We start from the raw sequence: 26,580 nt of genomic DNA, 5'->3' as shown, positions 1-26,580 counted from the left end.
CTTTGTTGGCAAAGTAATGTGTCTGCTTCTTAATATGCAGTCTAGATTGGTCATATGTGAACTATACAAAATTTATTTAAAAGATGAAGTCTAGAACCACCTCAAAAGGCAGTTGTTTACCTGAGCAGTGAAACACGAGGCACTTTTAGAAAAGTTTGATACTTACAGAGAGAGACAATGTGTATTAAAATGTCATGACCATTATCTCAGGAATAAAGTGATGTTATTTACTGAGAAAGAGGGTGAGGAAACCTGCTGGTAAGGTGGAAATATTCTAAAATGTGACTTGTGGTTAATAATGGTATATGAATAAATATTCAAAAGGTTATTTAAATATTTGCTTATGGCTTATGTATCTTGTTAAAGTTTAAGAGAAAAAGAAATCATGAACAGAGAAAAGAAATAGAGGGTTTAAATCTGAGCCTCCAAAATTAAAGTCACAGAGTCAGATTTTCAAAATTTCAGGAGCTGATTTTTAGCTGCTTTGTTTATAATAGGAGCAACTCTCAGTGGCATACTCTAAAGTGAACAGCCCTAGTGATTTGTTCATGCAACAATGCTTAGTGAGCTTTCAGAGCAATGACAGCCCAGCTAGTGCATGCATATGTGTGTATGTGTGTGTCTGTATAGGTGTAGATTTGTGTATGCCTATTTTTATTGCAAAATTTATTATGTTTATTGCAAATAAAAGGCAAAGAAAAGGGTAAAGTTAAAACTAATGTGATTCATTTTAAATTCATATTCAACAAAGCATTATTCCAATGTATTTCATCTTAATTTATTTGCTTGAAAGTATCAATATATGCTCCAGATTTCCTCCCAGCTTCTACTGGGGAAATATTTAGTATATTGGATTATGAAATAATTTATCTTTATAGGTATTATCATTAACAATGTCTTTTGCAATATATAACCTGTTATTTTCTTAGTGACTACATTTTGTCTCATTATTAAAATAGAAATGTAAAATAGGATTATATTTTGTGCATGAAATTTAGAGAATGGAGTGCTTTATTAATATTTCTTTCAGCTTTATTAAGGTATGTTTGACCAAACTGTCATATATGTATGATGATTGTATATATGTATACATGGGGAAAAGATTCCCATCATCAAGTTAATTAGCACATCATTGCCTCACATATTTAGCTTTTTTCCTTTTTGATGAGAACATTTAAGTTCTACTCCTTAGCAAATGTAAATTATACAATGCAGCTATTATCTATGAGAGTCACCATGTTATACATTAGCTCTTCAGACCCTAGCATCTTACTACTGAAAGTTTGTAATCTTTTGCCAAATGCTTTCTATTTTCCCTACCCTCTGACCCCTAGAACCACCATCTGCTCTCTTTTCTTTGAGTTTTGCTTTTTGCTGTTGGTTTTTACATTCCACATATAAGTAACACAATGCAGTGGTTGTCTGGCTTAGTTTACTTAGTATAATATCCTTAAGGTTCATCCATGTTGCAGCAAATGACAGACTTTGCTTCCTGTTTTTGAGACTAAATAATATTACATTGAATATAGAAATATGGATATATGTTTATATATCACTGATTCACTTTGCTATGCGCCTACCTGGAACTAACACAACACTGTAAATCAACTATACTTCAGTAAAAACAAAAAATAAAAAGTTGTAATCCCCGAAGCAGAGATTGGAGTGATATAACCAGGAGACAAGGAATACTGACAGCCTCTGTATACCAGAAGCAGAGGCGTCATATTGTAACGCGATATAAATGTGCTTTGAATTGCATATCAACAAGGTCAAAGAGGTTCATTACATATATAAGTTGTTTTTTAATGTCAACTTGCTACAAAACTGCTTGCTAAAGATAAACCTTTTATGTCAGTAAAAATGAACTGAAATATCCTAGGGATAAGAGTTGTTACAGGTGGTTATGATTTCTGGAAAGTAGTACAACTAAATCACCTCTGACAGATGAGGAGAAATGGATTGCTGTGGCTGTTTAGTCGCTCAGTCGTGTCTGACTCTTTGTGACCCCATAGACGGTAATCCACAAGTTTCCTCTGTCCATGGGATTCTCCAGGCAAGAATCCTGGAGTGGGTTGGCATTTCCTATGCAGGGGATCTTGCCTACCGAAGCACTGAACCAGGGTCTCCTGCATTGCAGATGAATTTTTTACCACTGAGCCACCAGAAATGAACACTTCTCTGGAAACTTTAGAATGAGTCACCTATACTGATATCTTTTTAGTCCCTGAAGACTGTTTTGGACTTATGTTTGGACTTGTTTATGACTCCTAGAACTGTAAAGGAAGAAATTTATGTTGTTTTAAGCCAGTAGATTTGTGATAATTTGTTACTCCAGCAATTGCATAGTGTTACAAAAAATATGGATGAATCTCAAAAGCATCATGTAATTTGAAAGAGAACTTGTAGCTGGGAAAATTAAAATGAATGCTGAGTTTTGCATATGCATAAATCCAACCCTAAAAATCTAATCAAAGTGATAGAGTAAGAGATATACCATTTTGGAAAGTTTTATTTTATTTTTTTCCTTTTTCCTCAATTGTGATTATCCCTGCTTCTTTGATTGTAAACCTCATTTCCAACATTTATGTATCTAGCTTTCATTCTGGAGTTGAATGTTGTATTAAGCCTGGTATTAAGAAAATGCCAACCATATTCAGCATTTATTTTTCTTTTGTCTCTCTTTCTGCTCAGTCTTTGCTTTTTAAACGTTCTTTCCTTTCTTTTCATTAGCTCAGAGCTTTGCTTTTCTGCTTTAATGGTCTCCAAATAAGAAAATCCACTGGATTAAAAGCAATTATCTTATTATCTCTATTTACATTTTCTAAGAAATATAGTCATACTTACTAATATTTAATACTACTAAGACTGACACATGCTTTTCTTGGTCCCATTATCTGAGGAGCAAGCATGCCAGCTAAGGACTAAATAAGGCAGACTAAAGGAAAAGGAGAACTTCCCCAATAAAAAGGGATTGATTTGCTTTCAGTACTTCTTGTTCACTAAATAGGTTTATAGATTTTTGTAATCTTAAATAGAGAAAAACTTCCATTACTTAATAATGAGATGGATCAAGACCACAATAATCATCTGAACACATAGATATTTGCTGATAATTTAGATGTTTAGATGTGTTCTAGAAAAAAAGTATCAAATGGTTTTTTGAGTTTAAAGTTACTAATTGAGTTTGGAGTTACTAATTCACACATTGCATTGATTAAACTCTATCACAGAAAGTTATTTTTGTTGTATAATATCTAGAAAATATTATTAAAAAATAGGGACAGTCTATCCTTACAATGTAAAGTGAAGTTTTAACAAGTGCAAATGTAAATACATTTGGAAAAAAAGTTGTGTTGTACAAAGTTTTGAATATAAAAGTTTGGAGAACTTTCTGTCACCATGAAATTTATTGGAAAAATGAAAGCATGTTACCTTTAAGAAAAAACTGACAAATATTTAAATTTAAAGCAAACCAACTTTGGCATTCAGGATTTTCTAGCGTGCTTAAAACTGATGCAAAAGAAAACTATAAGTGGGTTTTAAGAAGATGCTTCTTAAAAGATTATTAAATAAAGCCTATTAGTGAGTAAGAACAACTGATTGAAATCAAGAAGATGTTGGTTCCAGCTAAATTTCTTTATATATATATATATATATATATATATATATATATATATAATGTTGTTTTTTTATTTGTTTATCTTGATTTATGGCTGTGCAGGTCTTCGCTGCTGTGTAGGCTTTCCCCTAGTTGTGGTGAGCAGGGTGACTCTTTCGCAGTGTGCAGACTTCTCACTGTGGCGGTTTCTCTTGTTGTGGCTCATTGGCTCTAGGGCACACAGGTGTTCACTTTGCTTATTTTGCTTACAGCCTGTGAACTCAGTAGTTGTGGCTCTCGGGCTTAGAGCACAGGCTCAGTAGTTGCGGTGCACAGGCTTAGCTGCTCTGTGGCATGTGGGATCTTTCCAAAAGAGGGATCGAATCCACGTCTCCTGCTTTGGCACCGCATTCTTTACCACTGAGCCACCAAGGACTTTCTCTAGCCAAGTTTCTATAGGTATTTTCATTGTTGGTGGTTGAGGCTTTTAAAAAGGTAGCATAATTCTTTAAAGTGTTCCCTTTTAAGAAGATCAAAAACAGACTTTGTACATCTTCTTAGTATACAAAAAATCACTTTGAATTCCTAGAAGATGTCAGGGAGAAACTAAGAAGAATTAATACCTCTACATATGGTTAATTCCTGATTCATTGTAATCATCATGAATACAAAATAATCTTTCAAAATTTTTATTTTGTTTGAAATATGTACAAGTTAAATATCACTTTGATGCTATTAGGTTCATCATTTATTAGTATATCACTTATTGCTATATGGTCATCATTATAATATTTTAATAAACATGATTTTATTTATAAGCTACACCTTTATAAAACGGTATATTAGTTTACAAATGCTCTAGTATGCATTGTGCTAGGCTAATATATGGAATAAATTAACACTAAATTCCCTAGCTTCTGGCTGAGATCTATGTGCAAAGTAATTAATAGAACTTCATCTCTCTCCCCCCCTAACAGTTCCCAGATAAATTAAAAAAGTGCAAGATATTGAAAAAATATTAGAGTACAAAGAAGGATTGTTTACATTTCTCCAATATTATTCCCTTGTTGTGAGATGTAGTTTTATTTCTTTTACTTGTAAACTCTTCTGGGATTCTCTATACTGATGAGTCAATTTATAGGTGTGTTAGTTTCTAAAACAGTAAAAAAAAGAAAGGGATGGGAATTCAAATGGAAGTTTTATCACTGTACTTTATAAAATGCCTAGTGTTTTAAGAGGAAGATTTTAACCAATGTTCTTTCTTCTTGAATTGGTCAGATATTTTCCCATTGATAACAGATGCCTTATTATAGTCTTTTGTCTATCTGTTCTAAAACACTGACACTCTTTTTGGCTTGGCAACTCTCTTCTCTTTGTATTTAGTTTCAGTAATTGCACTGGTATCTACTTGTAAAACAAATCTCATTTGATTACTAGACCATATCAGCCTATTTGTGTACAGAACCTCAAGAGACTAGCCTTTAATCCCTTGAGTACTTTACATTCTTGTGAGCCAGGAGCAAGCTAAAGTAAACTGATGATCAGAGGCACCAATGCCTAAAATTCATGGGTAGAGCTGACAGATGCACTCTTTGTTCTATTAAAAGCTTGTAGACACATTGTTTTTCCTCAATGATCTCCAAGAGGGACTGAGAATGAAGACAACTCAAAACTCCAATAGAAGCATTTTAGCCCTTAGCAATAGTGCCTTGATGGTTTCCTATTAATTCTTAAAAATCCTAAATTTAAATGAACAATGCCCAGCTGGAATTTCTATTCACTTTGCTCATTTTGAAATAGAAGGACAGCATGAATTATCTCTGTGGCTGTCTTCATTGCACAGTTTCATTTTTGTGCTGTTTCTTTCTCCTTCTCAGATTCCCTAGCTATTATCTGAAAGAAGGAATATTGTCTTATTTGCTAGTATTCAATTTCAGGTTTTGTATTGTGCTTGGATTTTTTGTAAGTCTGTATTCATACATACTCGAACTTCCTCCACTCTTGAATTGATGAGGAATCAGGACTGATGATGACACAGCAGAAAGAACACAGTAGAGGGCTGACATTTACTATTCACATGAAAGGTAACTTCAAATGAAAAGTAAACATTGACTACAAAATCCAATAGTGTCAAAGCAAGAAAACAGAGTTAAGAGGCAAAAATCAGACTTTTAGAAGATGTATGTGTGACTAGCGTTAGAAACAGATGAAAAGAAAGAAAAAGGTGAGTTTTGGAAGCACAGCACCAACTCTCAAAGGCAAGTGGCAAGAATCCTTTTATGCCACATATAATACAATCAATGGGTATGGCATAGTGAGACAAGTTCAGGGCATTTGGTGTTTGGGCTTTCATAATAATCAGCACTTTTATTTTTTTTTTAATCAAGCTGAAAGTCAAAGATGGCTCTTAGGTTTTTATTTTTTAAATGATATGCAATCATTAGTACATGCTAATATATAATAGGGTGTTACCCTATTTCACTTATTTCCCAAAAGTATATACAGGTGTTTACTGACAGTGTTATTACCTCATCTTCACAAATAAGTGAATCATAATAGCTCCATCCAGTACCAAATCCTCCCACGTTCTCTTAAGATGGATTTGCTATGATGTTTTTAGGTAAATGTGAAAGCAGCCCATTGTCACTTGGATTTTTAAAATCTATGGGCTTTCACTTTTACCTCCTGGTAGCTAATGTCTTGCTAAAAAATTAACAACTCGCTGCTGAACAACCGTTGAAAGGAGAATGTTGGATCCCATCAAAAAAAGATACCCCTTGTCCAAGGGCAAAGGAGAAGCCTCAGGGATGAAATCACATTTAGAATCAAGCCCCATACCTGCCAGAGAGATGCTCAGAGGGCTCAAACACACCTTGTGTACACCAAGACCCAGAGGCCCCACAGGGACTGAGCCAGAACTGTGATTGAGCATCTCCTGAGGAGGTGCGGGTCAGCAGGGGCCGGCCCCAGGGGCAGCGGCTCTGGGTGCAGCAGGCCTGGGTGTGGCAAAAGCCCTCCAACAGGAGGTCACCATTAACCCTCCCACAAGAGCTGCCGGAACTTACACAAGACTGGGGGGAAAGTCTGTTGGAGGACACAAACAAAACCTTGTGTGCCCCAGGACCCAGGAGAAAGGAGCCGTGACCCCACAAGAGGCTGATCCAGACTTGCCCGGGAGTTTCCCAGAGTCTCTGGTGGAGGCGTGGGTCAGCGATGGCCTGCTGCAGGGTCGGGGGCACATGGCAGCTTTTGAAGGAAGTCACCATTATCTTCATTACCTCCACCATAGTTTAGCCTCAGGTCAAACAACAAGGAGGGAACACAGCCCTGCCCATCAACAGAAAATTGAATTAAAGATTTACTGAGCATGGCCAGGCTCATCAGAAAAAGATCCAGTTGCCCTCTCAGTCAGTCTATCCCATCAGGAAGCTTCCTTAAGGCTTTTATTCTTATCCATCAGAGGGCAGACAGAATGAAAACCACAGTCACAGAAAACTAAACAAACAGATCACATGGAATGAAGACTTGTCTAACTCAATGAAACTATGAGCCATGCTGTGCAGGGCCACACAAGACAGACAGGTCATGGTGGAGAGTGCTGACAAAATGTGGTCCACTGGAGAAGGGAATGGCACACCATTTCAGTATTCTTGCCTTGAGAACCCCATGAATGGTATGAAAAGGCAGAAAGCTAGGACACTGAAAGATGAATTCCCCAAGTTGGTAGGTGCCCAATATGCTACTGGAGATCAGTGGAGAAATACCCACAGAAAGAATGAAGAGACAAAAACAAAGCAAAGACAAAGCCCAGTTGTGGCTGTGTCTGGAGATGGAAGAAAAGTCCAATGCTGTAAAGAGCAATAATGCATAGGAACCTGGAATGTTAGGTCCTTGAATCAAGGCAAATTGGAAGTGGTCAAACAGGGGATGCCAAGAGTGAGCATTGACATTTTAGGAACAAGTGAATTAAAATGGACTGCAATGGGTGAATTTAAATCAGATGGCCATTATATCTACTACTGTGGGCAAGAATCCCTTAGAAGAAATGGAGTAGCCATCATAGCCAACAAAACAGTCCAAAATGCAGCACTTGGATGCAATCCTAAAAATGACAGAATGATCTCTGTTCACTTCCAAGGCAAACCATTCAATATCACAGTTATCCAAGTCTATGCCCCAACAAGTAATGCTGAAGAAGCTGGAGTGGTTATATGCAGACCTACAAGACCTTCTAGAATTAACACCCTATAAAGATGTCATTTTCATTATAAGGGGGCTGGAATGCAAAGTAGGAAGTCAAGAGATACCTGGGATAACAAGCAAATTTGGCCTTGGAGTACAAAATGAAGCAGATCAAAGGCTAACAGAGTTTTTCCAAGAGAAAAACTGGCCATAGCAAACAACAACACATAGAAAAATCCACACATGGACATCACCAGATGGTCAACACTGAAAACAGACTGATTATATTATTTGCAGCCGAAGATAGAGAACTGGCTTCCTCAGTGTTCAATGCAAAGAAATAGAGGAAAACAATAGAATGGGAAAGACTAGAGATCTCTTCAAGAAAATTAGAGATACCAAGAGAACAGTTCATGCAAAAATGGGCTCAATAAAGGACAGAAATGGTATGGACCTAACAGAGGCAGAAGATATTAAGAAGCGATGGCAAGAATACACAGAGTGAAGTGAAGTCATTCAATCATGTCCAACTCTTTGCAACCCCGAGGACTGTAGCCTACCAGGCTCCTCCATCCATGGGATTCTCCAGGCAAGAATACTGGAGTGGGTTACTATTTCCTTCTCCAGGGGATCTTTCCAACCCAGGGATCGAAACCAGGTCTCCCACATTGGAGGCAGACGCTTTAACCTCTGAGCCACAAGGGAAGAATACACAGAACTGTATAAAAAAGATCTTCATGATCCAGATAATCACGATGGTGTGATCACTCACCTGGAGCCAGACATCCTGGAACATGAAGTCAAGTGGGCCTTAGGAAGCATCACTACAAACAAAGCTAGTGGAAGTGATGGAATTCCAGTTGAGCTATTTCAAATTCTAAAAGATGATGCTGTGAAACTGTTGCACTCAATATGCCAGCAAATTTGGAAAATGCAGCAGTGGCCACAGTACTGGAAAACGTGTTTTCATTCCAATTCCAAAGAAAGGTAATGCCAAAGAATGCTCAAACTACCGCTCAATTGCACTCATCTCACACACTAGGAGAAGGCAATGGCACCCCACTCCAGTACTCTTGTCTGGAAAATCCTATGGATGGAGGAGCCTGGTGGCCTGCAGTCCATGGGGTCGCTACGAGTCGGACACGACTGATTGATTTACTTTCGCTTTTCACTTTCATGCATTGGAGAAGGAAATGGCAACCCACTCCAGTGTTTTTGCCTGGAGAATTCCAGGGACAGGGATCCTGGTGAGCTGCCGTCTATGGGGCCACACAGAGTCAGACACGAATGAAACGACTTAGCAGCAGCAGCAGCAGCAGCAGCACAGCTAGTTAAGTAATGCTCAAAATCCTCCAAAACAGACTTCAGAAGTACGTGAACCGTGAACTTCCAGATGTTCAAACTGATTTTAGAAAAGGCAGAGGAACCAGAGATAAAATTGCAAACATCTCCTGGGTCATCAGAAAAGCAAGAGAGTTCCAGAAAAACATTTATTTCTGCTTTATTTACTGTGCCAAAAGCCTTTGACAGTGTGGATCACAATAAATCATGGAAAATTCTGAAAGAGATGGGAATATCTGACCAGACCACCTGATCTGCCTCTTGAGAAATCTGTATGCAGGTCCAGAAGCAACAGTTAGAACTGGACATGGAACAACAGACTGGTTCCAAATAGGAAAAGGAGTAGGTCAAAGGGAAGTCACTACCCACCTTCAGTTGATTCCTGGCCTGAATGTGGCTGCCATTTCATCAGATGTTCCTATCTCTCAAGAAAGTCAGATAAGAATGTTTATGTTACAATCCATATTTTCAAATATGGAATTTTTATAAATGTTGAACACTCTTCAAGTCAAACATGGCATGTCTGTGGTCAACCAGTTTCAAAGTCCTACTTGACTTTACATAAAAGACTGAAGGAAAGGATGCTGTCATCATTTGATTTGGAAGGGAGGGGGTCAGGGAAACATAGAAAGATTTATTTCAGGGCCTAAGAATGAAGATGAACGGTTTGGGTTCCAAAACCCTGAACTCCCTGATGATTTTCAGGGAGAAGTCTTAAAGGTAAAATTTGAGGTGAGAGCTGAAGGGTGTATGACGTTTTTCTGATTGACTCATGGCGAGGCAACAGGGCAGTGTCCCTCGAGTCTTCAGTTCAGCTGGAAGTTACCATCCTCCCCCGGGGTGTGTGCCTTCGTTCTTTCTATGGACCCAGGCCTTGATCTTTCCCAGGTGCCTTCGTGGTTACCATTTTCTCCTCACCCTCACCTATATGGCTGCTGTCAGCGCTAATCTATGTGGGACCTTGGTTGTCTCCTCTGCCTGGGGAAAATTTCCAACAGTAGGTGCGGGTGAAACATCTTTTTCATCAGCAGGTGGCAGCCAGCAACTCCTGCGGAAGGTCCGGCAGCCCAGGCTCCCCACACAGCTGTGGTCCCTCAGCTCCCTCCCACCAGCCCCGACCTGAAGCTGCCGAGGAGCAGAGTACCTCGGACACCATACTGGCAGGTGATTTTAAACTAGATAGTTAAAAACTGACTTGTTTGATTCTGATCTGTACATAATTTTTGCGTAAGCTAGCTAATACTGAGAGGCTAAAAATTAATCTAAAGATCATATAAAACTTGTACATAATTCTCTTACTGCCATCTGACAAAATTCAGATTCTAACATGCATCCTTATTTATGTTACTTTACTTTTTAATTTTTTAATTAGAAAATACTTTCAACAGAAAACTGTCAAAGTGATTTTGAGTCATAAAATACGTGCCAATTAAACTTTAAGCAAAAACTCACAATAGTATTTACTCTTAATTAATTAGGACAACTTAATAATAAAAAAGAACCAAACTTTTATTCCCCTAATCATGGAGATAAGCAAAAAATGAGATTTGTGGAAAACTCTACAGAAAATAAAGAGAAAGGAAAAAAGAAGTTATTGTTTATGTTGAAGGCCCCCAGATATGTAGTCACTATTTAGTTTCATGTTTGCAATTTAAATATTCAAGATCTATATTCTTTAGCCCAAAGACTCACATTTATATTTGGGGAATTTGCCACAGTGTATTGCAAATTATGTTTTTTGACATAATTTTTCAACAGATTTAGTTGTTCTATTGAGAAAATAGTTATCTAACTATAATGAGATATTATTTCACCCCTAGTGGAATGACTAACATTAGAAGACTGACAGCATCAAATTTGGTAAAGATGTGGAATGGATCTCATATTTTTTTGGTGAATGTTTAAAATGGATTAACATATTTGCTATTTTATATTTCCTTCAAAAGTATAATTAATATATTTATATCTTTATTTACATGTGTATGTCTTACCTGGTGGCTCAGATGGTAAAGTATATGCCTACAATGCTGGAGACCTGGGTTTGATCCCTGGGTGGGGAAGATCCTCTGGAGAAGAAAATGGCAATCCACTCTGTACTCTTGCCTGGAAAATCCCATGGACGGAGGAGCCTAGTAGGCTACAGTCCATGGGGTTTCAAAGAGTCAGACACAACTGAATGACTTCACACACACACACACATACATGTGTCTAGTTTATGAACTAGCAATTCTAGCTATTTACTGAAGAGATATATAAACATCTGTCCACAAGGAGACTTATACAAAAAGGGTCAAAGCAGATTTTTCATAATGGCACCAAGCTGGCAACAACTCAAATGTCCATCCACTAGTAAGTGTATAAATAAAGAGCTACATATGCTTATAGGGGAATGCTGTTTAGTAATCTTTTTTTTTTAAGAATGGGCTACTAATATATACTATAATCTGGATGAATCTCAAGGAAATTTTATTAAATAAAAGAAGCCATACACACAAAGGTGCATATTGTATATTTCCATTACATGAGTTTCAAGTACAAGCAAAATACCTCTATAATAATAGTAATTAGAAAAATCGTTACCCAACAGTCAAGAGATTGATTAGAGGAGGGTCCAAATGGATTTTCTGTAATGAGTGAAATGCTCTTTTTCTTTGTTGGAATAATGCTTTCACAAGTGTACATCAAAGCTCAATGAATTGTATTCCTCAAATCTATGCATCTAAGTGCATATAAAAATTACTTCAGTACCAGTAAAGAATCCTCCTGAAATGAAGGAGATGTGGAAATGTGGGTTCAGTCTCTGGGTCAGGAAGATCTCCTGGAGGAGGAAATGACAACCCACTCCAGTGTTCTGCCTGGGAAATCCCCTGGACAGAGGAGCCTGGCAGGCTACAGTCCATGGGTCACAATATTGGACATGACTGAGCTACTAAACAGCAACAAATTAGTAAATACATACATATTTGTCTGGTATTTATGATAGTAGAAATATTTCCAACTATAATTTTAAATAAAATCATTGTACTATTATTCCCAGATATTTGGGAAAATATTGTTCTGAGCTTGTCATAGGGGGTGTTTCTGGATGGGATTAACATTTGACTCAACAGACTGATTACAACAGATTGTCCTCCCTAATGTGGATGAGCCTCATTCCATCAATTGAAGATCTGCATAGAACAAAAAGACATAGAGCAACAGGAAACTCCTCTTGTCTGACTCTTTGAGTTAGGAGGTTGTCTTTTATATCCTTTGGCTTCAGACTGAACATTGGGTCTTCTTGTGTCTCAAGACTGCCAGCTTTTGAATTGGAACATTGATCATCAATTCTGGTGCTCAGACTTTGGACTCACCCTGGGACTACACATCAGTTCTTCTGGGTCTCCAGTTTGCTGACTGTATTCAACTTCTCAGCTTCCATAATTATGTAAGTCAATCTTTTATAATACATTTCTTTATATGTTTTATATTATATTCTGATATTTCTGTATTGATATTTATATTGTGATACACATTATATTTTTGATTATCAATTCAGCTTAACTTTGGGTGTTTCTAGAAATAGGATTAAATGTGATTTTCTTGTGGATCTGTAATCAGAGAGGTTTATTTAGTATAATGATCAAATTTTGATTGGTCATATTCCATTAATACCATAAAAATGATTATACTTCACACCTTCATTTCAGACAACTGGTTTTCCTAGTCTTTTTCTGTGCACTCTCTCCCTTTGTTCTGGAAGTATTAACCCACTTGCAAGCTAATTCCCTCTGTGTATCTCTCTTCACCTTGCTATAATTATTTTACTCTTAGAATAGTGTGTGTGTGGTCAGTTGTGTCTGACTCTGTGATATTATGGACTGTAGCCCGCCAGGCCCCTTTGTCCATGAGATTTCTCAGGCAAGAATACTGGAATGGGTAGACATTTCCTTCTCCAGAGGATCTTCCCAACCCAGACGTCAAACCTGTATCTCCTGCATCTCCTGAATTGCAGGTGGATTCTTTACTGCTGAGCCTCTGGGGATGACATTCTTAGAATTAAGCCCCATTTATTTAACCAATTCTCAGCTGTAAAATTCTTAACATCATTCTCTTTGACCATCACTACCAACTTTACTATAATAAAGGAAACAGTTTAGATTAGTGGTTAAGATCATGGACTTGACATTTAGAATTACTAACTGTTGTTCAACCTTAGTTAACGTCTCTGTACTTAGTTTCAGTTGCTGGACAGACAATACCTAACTTATGTTGCTGTTAGCATGTGATGACAATGTATTTCAAATATTTAGAAGAATACTGGACATAAATACCTGGAGAAGGGAACGCAGCCCTCTCCAGTATTCTTGCCTGGAGAATCCCATAGACAGAGGGACCTGGTGGGGTACTGTCCATGGGGTCACAAAGAGTAGGACATGACTTCTGTGACTTAGCTCACTGGGACAGAAATAAGTTGACATCATTATAAAAAATATAACTTAGTATATTGGCACATTACCTTCATTATCATCACTAAGTATACAGTATGTGCCTAAAAAAAAAAGAGAGAGAGAGAGAGAAGGCAAACTTTTTCTAGTTTTATGACTGTGCATGTGTCCTCTTTACAACTGCTTGGACTCTAGCCTGTCAGGCTCTTCTGTCTATGGGGTTTTCCAGGCAAGAATACTGGAATGAATTGCCATTTCCTCCTCCAGGGTATCTTTGTGACCCGAGGATCAAACCCACGTCTCCTGCATTGGCAGGCAGATTCTTTACCACTGAAGCAACTGGGAATCTCTATTTTGTGAGGCTTACAATCTAGTGGTGAAAGTTAATCATTCACACATAAACCATAAGACAAAGTCTTAATTACAAAGTTATATTGTAAAAATATATTGCATATACAGTTAAAAGGTAAAGTATCAATCACCAATTCAATGAACATGAATTTGAGCAAACTCAGGGAGATGGTGAAGGACAGCGAAGCCTGGCATGCTGCAGTCCATGAGGCCACAGAGTCAGACATGATTTAACGACTGAACAACAGCATTGAAAGATATAAATGTAGTTTTTTCTTGAACTTACACTTTCTCTTAGAGCATAACAATTTAAAGCAAAAAGTGCATCCAAAACATGTTAAAATTTTCCATTGCTATACAAATGCAAAGTATTATTTTTACCACCATTATCATGTAGTCTAAATATACATTCCAAGAGAATGTATATTCTCTTGGAATATATTCTGTATATTCTGAAGACCACAAATCTGAGTTGTCAACACTAAATCAGTAGCAGACCAAAGACCAAAATCGAATTTGGCTAGCTCCCAATTAATATTCTTTCAGATAAAATTTGTAGAAATGCAGTAACTAAAGACAGTGCAGTGAAATGAGTGAAACTGGAGAAGAGTGGAGCTTTGTTTCAGATCATTAGAGGGAAAGACATGATTAAACTTTGGGAATAATTGTATGATCTTGCATACTATTGTATAATGTGTATAATGCATGAATGCATATAATATGGTATAATGGGAGAAGAGATGTATAAGCTAAAAATGAGCTCTTCTATAAAGGATCCAGTATGAAACTATCTTAGGAAATTTCTTCTCTTCCCAAATCTCTCTAGGTGACAAATGGTACTCAAATTAAGCATTGACTTAAGGGAAAAGATCTATTTTACTGTAAAATTTATTAACACTATTATTAAGATGTTCAGAGATATTTGAAATGGTTCCTCATAGAACTTTTCAAACAGGCAAAACTGTTTTAAGGATCACAATATTGTAATTAGCAGAATTCTTTATTATACAATAAGAATTTAAGAATTTTAAGAATGTTATCCCATAGTGTCATGATGAAGTTGAGGAAGAGAATGACTTACTTGGAAATGATTTGGGCTTATATAATATCTTTTGGAGTGAATTATAAACTAATATATAATTAATTTACATATTGAAAGCCTACCAAAATAGTTAAAGGAGTTATATCAGCTTGTAATAGAAGGAAAAGAAACAAAACAACATGAGGAAGGGTTCTGAACCTTCAAACATTTACAAGTAGAGAATCTGCTTAAGTCAATTCTTAAGAAGCCTTAGGGAAAAGAAAGGTGGACTCAGAGGGAAGGACTGAGTTGAACAAATACCTATGGAGAACAAGGAGTAGGAGTGAACTCTAATAGAAAAAAACTGGCAACATGTGACTAAATTTCAGAGTTGATATGGACCAGTAATTACTGTATTCCTTCCTCTTACCTGTCATTTTTAATGGGATCGTCCATAGCAGTTATCCAATGCTTGTCCCAAAATTTTGAACCTTTGGAGACCTAGAAAAATTGGCTCGATGAGTCAAAAGTTTCACTTGATAACACATCATTCAAAAGAGTTCTCAAAGAGCTGTATTTGAGGTACTGCCCATAAACCATATCACCTATACCTAGGTCTGATTTAGACAATAAGATTCTTAACTTTGAGCTGATGTAATTATGGAATGAGACTTTTCTGTTTTGGGGAAGGGAAAGGACATTTTTTGCATGTGGGAGAGGTATAAATTGTTGTAGCCTGAAACAAACCATGGCAGATAGTATTTTTCAAATATGACAATAATATTACCTCCTAGCTCTCTTTTCCTTTTTACAATATGTCTTTGAGACCTCTCCAATGAAGAGTTATTCCCTTCCCTTAAATCTGGGCAGGACTGTGACTAAGCTATATGGCTTTGAGAGAGAAGGTTGTAAAGTGTGCTGTATCTTTCTAGTTCATTTAGACTGCTTGTTCTTAAAAAATCTAGCTACTATATTTGTATAATCCCAAGAGGCCTGTGTGGAAAGGGCCATGTGAAGAAGAACCTAGATCTCTCTATGGTCCACAGTTCTTACTGAGCTCTCATCTGATATGCCAATGTGGCAGTCATGCAAGTAAGCCATCTTGAATATTTTAGCCTCTAGTTTAACAACTTTCAGCTGATGCTGCATGGAATATTGCAGATATGTAAACAACATAAATTAATATTAAGTCATTAAATGTCAGAGTGATTTATTACACAAATGATACAACATTGAAGACAGAATAAAATCAAACTCCTACCCTGTCCCATGAGGCCATGTATAATCTAGTATTTACCTATTCCCTATGCTCATGCTATACTATTCTCCATTGTACTTGCTCTTTTATAATCACACTGATTTTTCTCCTATTTTCTAAAGTATAGCTAGCTCTTGTCTTCAGCCTTTGTCACTGTCATTTCCCTGATGAGAATATTTTTTTCTCTGAATCTTGTAATTAAGGTTGACGTTTCAGGATGGTATACTCAGAAATAGACTCTCCGACCATTCAGTCCGAAGTATCCACCAAAAATTCCAGCCCATCTCCGTATATATATTTTTTAAGGTGTATCTATCTATCATCATCTATTTGTCAATCTATCTATCCTACCTATTTTATCTTTCCACTACTAGAATAAGCCCTATGAGAACAGGGTGTTTGTTATTCTTATCTTTTTCTCAGTCTCCATTACCTAGAACAGTACTTGGTACATAGTAAGTACTCCACAAATACTTGTTGAGTGAATGAAGCAGTGGAAATTAATTCAGTTTTACATAGCCAAACAGAAATCTAAGATTGAATACAACACATATTTCCTAGAAATAAAATTATTTATTTTTAAAGAAAATATTTTAGATTGATTCAGAAAATGTTCACCAGCTTGTGATAACAAAGCAGATAAGTTGATTTCTATCGGATGGATCAGATGGATCACCTCCATAAGTTCCTCCATATCAATCAATAATGTATATTAAACTCAAAATTTTAGATAAGACTTTACATATTTAGTTAGTTGATGTTTTTTTCTATTAATATGAATATTTTACTTTCTGCAAGACAGACAAAAATATAATTCTGAAATTTCCCTTTTTAGTATCATGTTTGCAGTTTAGTGTTAAATTTCGTTTAAAACTTCCTTTACAGAGAGAAGAAAAAAATTATAGGTAATAGTCAATAAAACAAGAGATGACTTTGGAGCATGAATCCTTGGGATAATAGTGATACAGCTTTTTCACCTAATCATTGTTACACATAGATTAAACATTTACAAAAATGATTTTAATTTACTTACTTGGAATTTACTTCTTTGCACTTCAAAGCCTGGATAACTGAGTGCAGAAATGTAGTTAGAATAATCCTTCTAATCAAGGATTATTAGCCACCTCTTTAGAGTCCCAAAATAAGTTAGAGAATTTGCATTAGTGATTTTCTCCCTGAGGAAAGCAGTAATCTGAAGTCTCATTAACATCTAATTCTGAAAAAAATCAGAGGCTCTGTTTATATCATAACCTGATGTTTGCAGTTTTCCTCAGTTTTCCCTGGAATTTCTTGAGATATATCCTGCTGAGAGAGGTATACCAAGTCCTTTTGGTTTGAGACACATATAGAGCCAGTCATAGCCTTAGGCCAGAGGGCAGTCTTCCTCTCTGATCATCTACATTCCTGTTTTAAACAACCTCTACTGTTGGCTCTTGAACAAGAATATCCTGGGATTAGTAGTTGGTAGGCTTTAATTGTCTATTATTTCTTGCTCATTTTCTTATTCCTTTGATAAAAGTGGAAGGCTGAGCCTTCAATAGCTTGTGTGCTTATGTCTTATTCTATTAGCCTAATCATAATGCAATTCCACTTACGCACAAACAGCGGCAGCAATCATTACGTAATTCTAATTCCTATCTCACTGTAATTAAGACAGACCATGATTTTACTAACAAATTTCCAATGCACATAAACAATAGCACATATTTAGGTTATCACAGTGCCTAACTCTCCCTCATGAGCAAAATGACTGTATTTTCTGGTGCTTATCTTGCAGTTTCACAAGATGTCCCATTAATTTCATTATTGTTCCCTTAGGCTATTAGTTGCAGTCACTTCCCTCATCACTTGCTTCTCTCTGTTGGTACCTTATCTTTTCCTTTCTACCCCTGCTTGGCCTTGTTTCCCTATTAGTGACAGCTTCTTTAGTGATGTGACATCCTCCACTTTACTTGCCTTCAGATTGTCTCATAGCATCTTCAACCATTCTTCACATACATTATTTGCTTTATGCCATACTATATTTGTAAAATACATAAAATATTGGTGGTATTTTTATTTTACAAATGATGAAATTGGAGTGTGAAAGATAAATGACTTCCCAGAGGCAATGATTTGTGGACCTTGTAGTGGGCTTGATGGGAGGAAAACAGAGGTGAAGTGCAAAAATAGAGAAGTTAGAGAGAAGCAAGATGAGTGATATAAACCTAAGAAAGAGGGAGTTAAATGGTCCAGGGCATAAAATGACCTGAGGAACAGTAGAAATAAAGAAGTGAAAGACCTTAAAATTGATGATTTCTCTGTCCTGATAACTTCAAAATGTATTTCAACTTGAAATCTCTATCACCTCATTGCATGAGGATGGCTGAAATAACACACACAAAGCATTTATCTCTTCCTGAAGCTTCCCCATTTCACAAAATTCCTAAGATAATGAGAGAAAAAATGGCATGAACATGTTTAATATTATATCAGTTATTGCCATTTTTCTTTATCCCACCAAACACATCTATAAATTCTAATTCATGTATCATTTAACCTTATCTACCTACCATGATATTGTTCAGCTGACATATTCTATTTATTAAATATCAATTACAGACATTTTAGTTGCCTAAAATTACACATTTTTTTATACTTTACTTCTCTGGGAAAAGACTGATTTCAAAAAAGATCATGGTTCCTAGTGTTACCTGTGTGATAATGTCTTCAACAGTGGACTTAAGGATGCTATTATTATATTTGCTCAAAATTTATCAGTTTCCCTTGGTCCTGTCTGTTAGCCTCAAGGTTAAGTCTCTGTCCAATCATTTTTTCTTTCCTGTTTCCAGGGCTAATGTAAATAACTGCACTTTGTAGGTAATGCCATTCTGAAGTGTAAAACCCCCAAAATATGTCTAATGACCTTGCAACAGTTTTATATACCAGAATTTCTACTAGGGTCCTTAGCAGAATGTTGGGGCTTCCCTCATAGCTCAGTCGGTAAAGAAGCTACTTGCAGTGTAGAAGACTCTGGATCAATTCCTGAGTCAGGAAGATCTTCTGGAGAAGAAAATGGCAACCCACTCCAGTATTCTTGCCAGGAGAATCCAATGGACAGAAGAGCCCAGCAGGCTACAGTCCATGGGGTCACAAGAGTCAGACACAACTTAGCAACTAAACCACCACCAACAGCGAACAGGCTCTAATTAATACAAAGAAAACAAACCTATCAGTTCAGTTCAGTCGCTCAGCATGTCCAATTCTTTGCAACCCCGTGAACTGCAGCAAGCCAGGCCTTCGTCTCCATCACAGACTCTCGAAGTTTACTCAAATTCATGCCCCGTCGAATCAGCGATGCCATCCAGCCATCTCATCCCCTGTCGTCCCCTTCTCCTCCTGCCCCCAATCCTTCCCAGCATCAGGGTCTTTTACAATGAGTCAGCTCTTTGCAGCAGGTGGCCAAAGTATTGGAGTGTCAGCTTCAGCATCAGTCCTTCCAATGAATACCCAGGACTGATCTGCTTTAGGATGGACTGGTTGGATCTCCTTGCAGTCCAAGGGACTCTCAAGAGTCTTCTCCAACAACACAATTAAAAAGCATCAATTCTTCAGCACTCAGCTTTCTTTACAGTCCAACTCTCACATCCATACATGACCACTGAAAAAACCATAGCCTTGACCAGGCAGATCTTTGTTGGCAAAGTAATGTCTCTGCTTTTTAATATGCTATCTAGGTTGGCCATAACTTTCCTTCCAAGGAGTAAGCATCTTTTAATTCTATGGTTGCAGTCACAAACTACAGTGATTTTTGGAGCCCAGGAAAATAAAGCCTGACACTGTTTCCACTGTCTCCCTATCTATTTCCCATGAGGTGATGGGACCAGATGCCATGATCCTAGTTTTCTGAATGCTAAGCTTTAAGCCAACTTTTTCACTCTCCTCTTTCACTTTCATCAAGAGGCTCTTTAGCTCTTCTTCACTTTCTGCCATAAGGGTGGTGTCATCTGCATATCTGAGGTTATTGATATTTATCCCGGCAATCTTGATTGCAGCTTGTGCTTCTTCCAGCCCAGCGTTTCTCATAATGTACTCTGCATATAAGTTGAATAAGCAGGGTGACAGTATACAGCCTTGACATACTCCTTTCCCTATTTGGAATCAGTCTGTTGTTCCATGTCCAGTTCTAACTGTTTCTTCCTGACCTGCATACAGGTTTCTCAAGAGGTACGTCAGGTGGTCTGGTATTTCCATCTCTTTCAGAATTTTCCACAGTTTACTGTGATCCACACAGTCAAAAGCTTTCACGTAGTCAATAAAGCAGAAATAGATGTTTTTCTCGAACTCTCTTGCTTTTTCGATGATCCAGAAGATATTGGCAATTTGATCTCTTGTTCCTCTGCCTTTTCTAAAACCAGCTTGAGCATCTGGAAGTTCATAGTTCACATATTGCTGAAGCCTGGATTGGAGAATTTTGAGCATTACTTTACTAACATGTGAGATGAGTGCAATTGTGCGGTAGTTTGAGCATTCTTTGGCATTGTCTTTCTTAGAGATTGAAATGAAAACTGATGTTTTCCAGTCCTGTGGCCACTTTTTAAATTTGCTGGCATATTGAGTGCAGCACTTTCACAGCATCATCTTTCAGGATTTAAAATAGCTCAACTGGAATTCCATCACATCCACTAGCTTTGTTCATAGTGATGCTTTCTAAGGCCCACTTGATTTCACATTCCAGGATGTCTGGCTCTAGGTGAGTGATCACACCATTGTGATTATCTGGATCATGAAGATCTTTTTTGTACAGTTCTGTGTATTCTTGCCACCCCTTCTTAATATCTTCTGCTTTTGTTAGGTCCATATCATTTCTGTCCTTTACTGAGCTCATCTTTGCCTGAAATGTTCCCTTGGTATCTCTAATTTTCTTGAAGAGCTCTCTAGTCTGTCCCATTCTGTTGTTTTCCTCTATTTCTTTGCATTGATTGCTGAGGAAGGCTTTCTTATCTCTCCTGGCTATTCTTGGGAACTCTGCGTTCAAATGGAAGTATCTTTCTTTTTCTCCTTTGCTTTTCACTTCTCTTCTTATCACAGCTATTTGTAAGGACTCCTCAGACAACCATTTTGCCTTTTTGCATTTCTTTTACATGAGGATGGTCCTGATCCCTGTCTCCTGTACACTGTCACGAACCTCCGTCCATAGTTCATCAGGCTCTCTGTCTATCAGATCTAGTCCCTTAAATCTATTTCTCACTTCTACTGTACAGTCATAAGGAATTTGATTAAGGTCAGACCTAAATGGTCTAGTGTTTTTTCCTACTTTCTTCAGTTTAAGTCTGAATTTGGCAATAAAGGAGTTCATGACCTGAGCCACACTCAGCTCCCAGTTTTGTTTTTGCTGACTGTATAAAGCTTTCTCTATCTTTGGTTGTAAAGAATATAATCAGTCTGTTTCCAGTGTTGACCATCTGGTCATGTCCATGTGTGGATTTTTCTATGTGTTGTTGGAAGAGGGTGTTTGCTATGGCCAGTGCATTCTCTTGGCAAAACTCTGTTAACCTTTGATCTGCTTCATTTTCTACTACAAGGCCAAATTTGCTTGTTATCCCAGGTATCTCTTGACTTCCTACTTTTGCATTCCAGTCCCCTATAATGAAAAGGACATCTTTTTTGGGTGTTAATTCTAAAAGGTCTTGTAGGTCTTCACAGAACCGTTCAATTTCAGCTTCTTCAGTGTTACTGGTTGGGGTATAGGCTTGGATTACCGTGATATTGAATGGTTTGCCTTGGAAAAGAACAGAGATCATTCTGTCATTTTTGAGATTGCATCCAAGTACTGCATTTTGGACTGTTTTGTTGGCTATGATGGCTACTCCATTTCTTCTAAGGGATTCCTGCCCACCTACTGATAAATAGAAGATTCATTTATGTGTTTCTACAATGGGGCAAGTTGTGTTATAAATGTTGAGAACTCAAAACAGAATAGTACAGACCCAGCCCCACTCTCATGGAGCTTACATCCTACTATTGGAAGAAATAGATAATAATAAAATAAAAATAGAATAAAACATTGGAGAATTCTTATAAGTACTGTTAAGAAAAATAAAGTAGGATAATAGGATAGACACACATGGATACTTATTTCAGGATTAAAAAAAAAAGGACTCCCTGGTTGCCCAGTGGTTAAAATTCTGCAGTTCCACTTCAGGGGGTATGGGTTCAAGCCCTGGTTGAGGAACTAAACAAGCTACAGGACACAGCTCTCCATCCTAGCCCACGCCCCCCAAAAAATAAACAAACAAACAAACAAAAAACTTTCTCTCAGGAGCTGAGATAGAAGCAAAGAGAGAGAGAAAGCTCCTTTGTGACAGGATATGTGAAGAGAAATCTTAATGAAGTGGATAAATGAGCCTGTCATACAAGTATGTGGAGGCATAATATTTCTGGGTGGGGGGGGAATAGCAAGTGCAAATGCCCTGAGATAAGAGTGAGCTCCAAGAACTTAAGGAATAGCAAGGAGACCACTGTGGCTAGAGTAAAGTAGTCAGCTAGTGGAAGACTAGGACATGAAGACACCAAGAAAGCTGGAGAGGAAGTAAAATTGCAACTTAAGAGACATAGTAAAAACCAAAGAATTTATTTTAAAAGTGATAGGCAATCATTGGAAAGTTTTGAGCAGAGGACTAACATTATCTGGTTTGACAATTGGAAGTGTCATTCTTGCTGCTGTGTAGGGAATAGACTGAGGAATGCAAGGTAATATTTCACACTTTTTTGAGGCAAAAAAAAAAAAAAAAAAGAAAGCCAATGAGGTGAGTTAGGTGGCTATAAAAGTTGTCTGTGTTGTATATAATGACATCAGTTGGGTTGAAGGTGGAAGCGGTGAGAAGAGTGAAAACAAGCACACATGGGGAGTTTCCTGGTGATCCAGTGGTTAGGATTACATGCTTCCACTGCAGAGGACCCAAGTTTCATCTTTGGTTGAGGAGCTAAGCTACTATGGGCAGCCAAAAAATAAAAATATGTAATTGATTTCTTCAGTTAAGATTTGTGCATTTTCCAGGAATTCCTTGGTGGTCTAAGTGTTAGTGTTGGGGGAGCGTGTAATTTCTTCAGTTCTATCTCATCACAACAAAAGTTTGAAGTGATGGACCCAGATTGATCAGTGGTACAGCTCTGAGTTACAGCTCAGTTTTATTTAGGAAATAAAGGAAAATACATCCTCAAGGCCTAAGGGCATGCCAACCAAAAAGACTCGAAGAGAAGAGAGAGACAGAGGCAGAGAGAGAGACAGTGAATATCAGAGAGAGCGAGAGCAAGAGTGAGAGCGAGAGAGAGGCAGAGAGGGAGAGCAAGAGAGAGAGTGAGAGAGAGCGAGGGAGAGCAAGAGAGAGAGCAAGAGAGAGAGCGAGACAGAGCGAGGGAGAGCAAGCGATGGCTAGATAGGGAGAGAGGCAGAGAGGAAGAGAGGGAGAGAGGCCCCCTGCCCTTTGGTTCCTCCTTTTATATGTTTTGTTCCCCCCCCCCCCTTCCTCTGGGCCTGCCTTATGTAAATTGGGCTAGCCAGGAGTGCTGTTTGTTCTACCTGAGGTCCTCACTCTTGTCCTCAGACTTTTCTTTGTTCTATTTTCGCATGCTTTTCCCTTCCTTGTCACTTAGCCACCGCCATTCTGGGACTCCGAAACTATTCTAACTATCTAACATTAGGATTCTGCACTCTCACTGCCAAAGGCCGGGGTTTGATCTCTCAATGAGGAAATAAAACTCATAAGCCACGTGGTATGCAAAAAAAAAAAAAAAAAAAAGAAGGTACGCCCAAGGTAGCTCTGATTACCTTTGCTCTGACTACTATTTACTGAAGGATTCGATGTGAGGTTTAAGAGAAATAGAAAGATGAAATATTATTGGACCATTTTAATCCTGAGCAACTAGGTTAGTGGTGGTACTATTTTCTTCCATAAGGAACATTGGAAGACAAGAAAGTTGAGGGCAGAAATAATAGGAATCAAGAGATTATGTTTAAAGATGTTGAGCTGAGGTGTCTTAAGACTTCCAACTAGAAGTTATTGTGTTTTGTTTTGGGTCAATTGAGTTAATTTGGAATTTCATGTTTCCCTCAATTATCTTCCCTGAATAGTTCCAGGTCAGTAAAAAAGACATTAATAATGAGGTTGGAAAGGCAAAAGTGAAGCAACAGTCGTATTATTTCTATTCTCACAAAGATGATGCAGGGGATAAGGTACTTTTGCAGTACACACTTGTGGCCACTTTGCTGATTCACTTTGCTGGTGTGAGGCAGCAACCAGCTCTCAAAAACTTAAGGCATATGAAAAAGAAAACAAGTATTATACTCGTGGAGATATATTTTATACTGCTTGCATTATAATAGATGGATGCATATTGAGAATGGAGCCTATTAAATAATGCAACAAGGGATTTAAGTCATGGTTATAGAACAGTCCTTGGCCAGAAAGGATAACAAATACCTTTACACAAAGCTCTCATTGGTCCCTGTAGCCTGGCAGGTACTGGCAGTGCTTTCAAGAGGCTACAGAGTAAGGTCTGCTGCAGTTTTGCTGGGCTTGTTAAAAATAGCCCAAAGCCAGACACATGCCATTCATCAGAATTAAGTGGATCACTCAGCACCTGCTTCCTGTTTCCTGTCTTCTGTTACTCCATGTGCTTTCTCAGATCCTGATGGGTCCTTGGCCCATGCTTCTGGGTGTAACAGTGATCTCTGCCTAGAGAAAAGGTAATGATCTCTGGAACAGTGCATGCAAGCCAGGCATATATTTATCATCTGAGAATTGAGCTTCCATTACTAATAATAGCTATCTTGTATTGAGTACTTACTCTGTGCCAAGCTTTTGCAAAACACACTCTAGATTTTATCTCATTTAATCCTGGCAACAGTGGTATAAGGTAAATTCTAGTATTATTCTTGCTTTGTATGGAAATAAATTTAATTGTAAAGAAATCTGCTGAATTGCTCAAGATCTCACAGAAAATGACAGAACAATAATGATTCAACCAGATGCCACCTGCCTATAATGACTGACTTCACTTTTATTATATTAAATTGCTCCCTGGGCTTAGGTAAACTTGGAGAACACTTATCTCTTGCAGAGACTTCTGGGAGTATCTGACTGTTTGGTTTGAATTTGAACTCTGATGTGGCCCCTGGGTTCTTTGAAATCCTGAAGAAGGGAGTGGAACCTGCAATAACTTGTGATGTTTCAGAGGAAGCAGAGATAAGCAGACATATCTTTAAGAAAGATCTTTCTATTCTGGGACAATCACTTGAATCGATTATATAACCATGTAAATTAAAAATATATGCAAATTATATAATAAATGCAAAAAGTAGTCTCCATATCAGAAAAGCTATTTCAGACTCTTCATAATAGCAGTAAATATATTTTGTTTAACATTGGAAATGGAAAATGTGGTCACTGTGGTATATATATCTCTGCAGCCTGACATCTGATTTTTTTCTGTTAATAGGTTGAGATTTGACTGTTCTAGAAAACAACAGCTTGTCCTGTGGAGAATTCTGAGTACATGCGGATGGAAAATCAGAGGCTAAATACCAAAAGAAAAAGGAGCTATTTTCCTGTGAGACAGAAAGCAGGGTGAAGAGGGTGGAGCTGGAGGAACAATAGCTGGACCAAAGGGCAAGACTTACAATCCACCAGGAAGATGTAGCCATCATAGGATTTGTGTGCTGAGAAACATAGCTAAAATTTATATGAAGTAAAACTACTAGAAATATAATTGCACAAAATAATAAATTTAAAAATTTCAGTAAACAACATAGAATTTTTTTTCAAAATACTCATAGTATATGTTAGCTGAAAAATCAATATAATGCAAGAAAATGTATATGTGCTATAAGAATGGAAGACAATAGACTAAAATTTGAAATTAAAAGCAAAAATAGCCAAAATGAAAAAAAAAATCTTGAAAATAAAAATACTTTTGTCAATTATTGGTGTTAAAGGTGAAATCAAACTGAAATTATAGATTGTTTAGAAACAAATTTCACTACATATCAAATTGCATATTAAAATTATACTCAGAAGAAGTTTTATAGCACTATATGCTTTTTTAATTAAAAAAAATTTGATATAAGTGGAATTTGCACTCACCTCAGGAATCTAGGGAAACAACAAAATGAACCAAATAAAAAAATAAAGAATTGAAACTAACATAGTTTGTGGTCACTATGTAAAATAAAACCAGATCTAAGTAGACTTGTATTATCTATGGAAAATTACAGAGAACAAACAAAAATAAGTCAGTTACTTGCTCTAGGAAATTTTTACTCTTCAAAGACAAGACTTTGAAATAACTTTTTAATCAAGACTAATAGCTTTCATCAAGACTACAATAGCTTTAATCAAGACTAATTCAACAATACTGA

General features: G+C 37.3%; 1 long non-coding RNA gene across 1 annotated transcript in view; it reads left to right on the top strand.

Annotated features, from left to right (window-relative positions):
* LOC136173357 (uncharacterized) overlaps nucleotides 1-26,301 on the top strand; it is a 132,681-nt gene extending 106,380 nt beyond the window's left edge. Inside the window, exons 3-4 of the long non-coding RNA XR_010664212.1 lie at nucleotides 12,417-12,551; nucleotides 25,662-26,301. This is a non-coding gene — a long non-coding RNA (uncharacterized lncRNA). The remainder of the gene's footprint in view (nucleotides 1-12,416; nucleotides 12,552-25,661) is intronic.
* Nucleotides 26,302-26,580: the final 279 nt, after the last annotated feature.

This window comes from Muntiacus reevesi, chromosome 8 (genome assembly GCF_963930625.1).
Source record: "Muntiacus reevesi chromosome 8, mMunRee1.1, whole genome shotgun sequence".
Classification (NCBI taxonomy): Eukaryota; Metazoa; Chordata; class Mammalia; order Artiodactyla; family Cervidae; genus Muntiacus; species Muntiacus reevesi.
The sequence above is the reverse complement of the archived record's forward strand: the minus strand, read 5'-3'. Positions and strand labels throughout refer to the sequence as shown.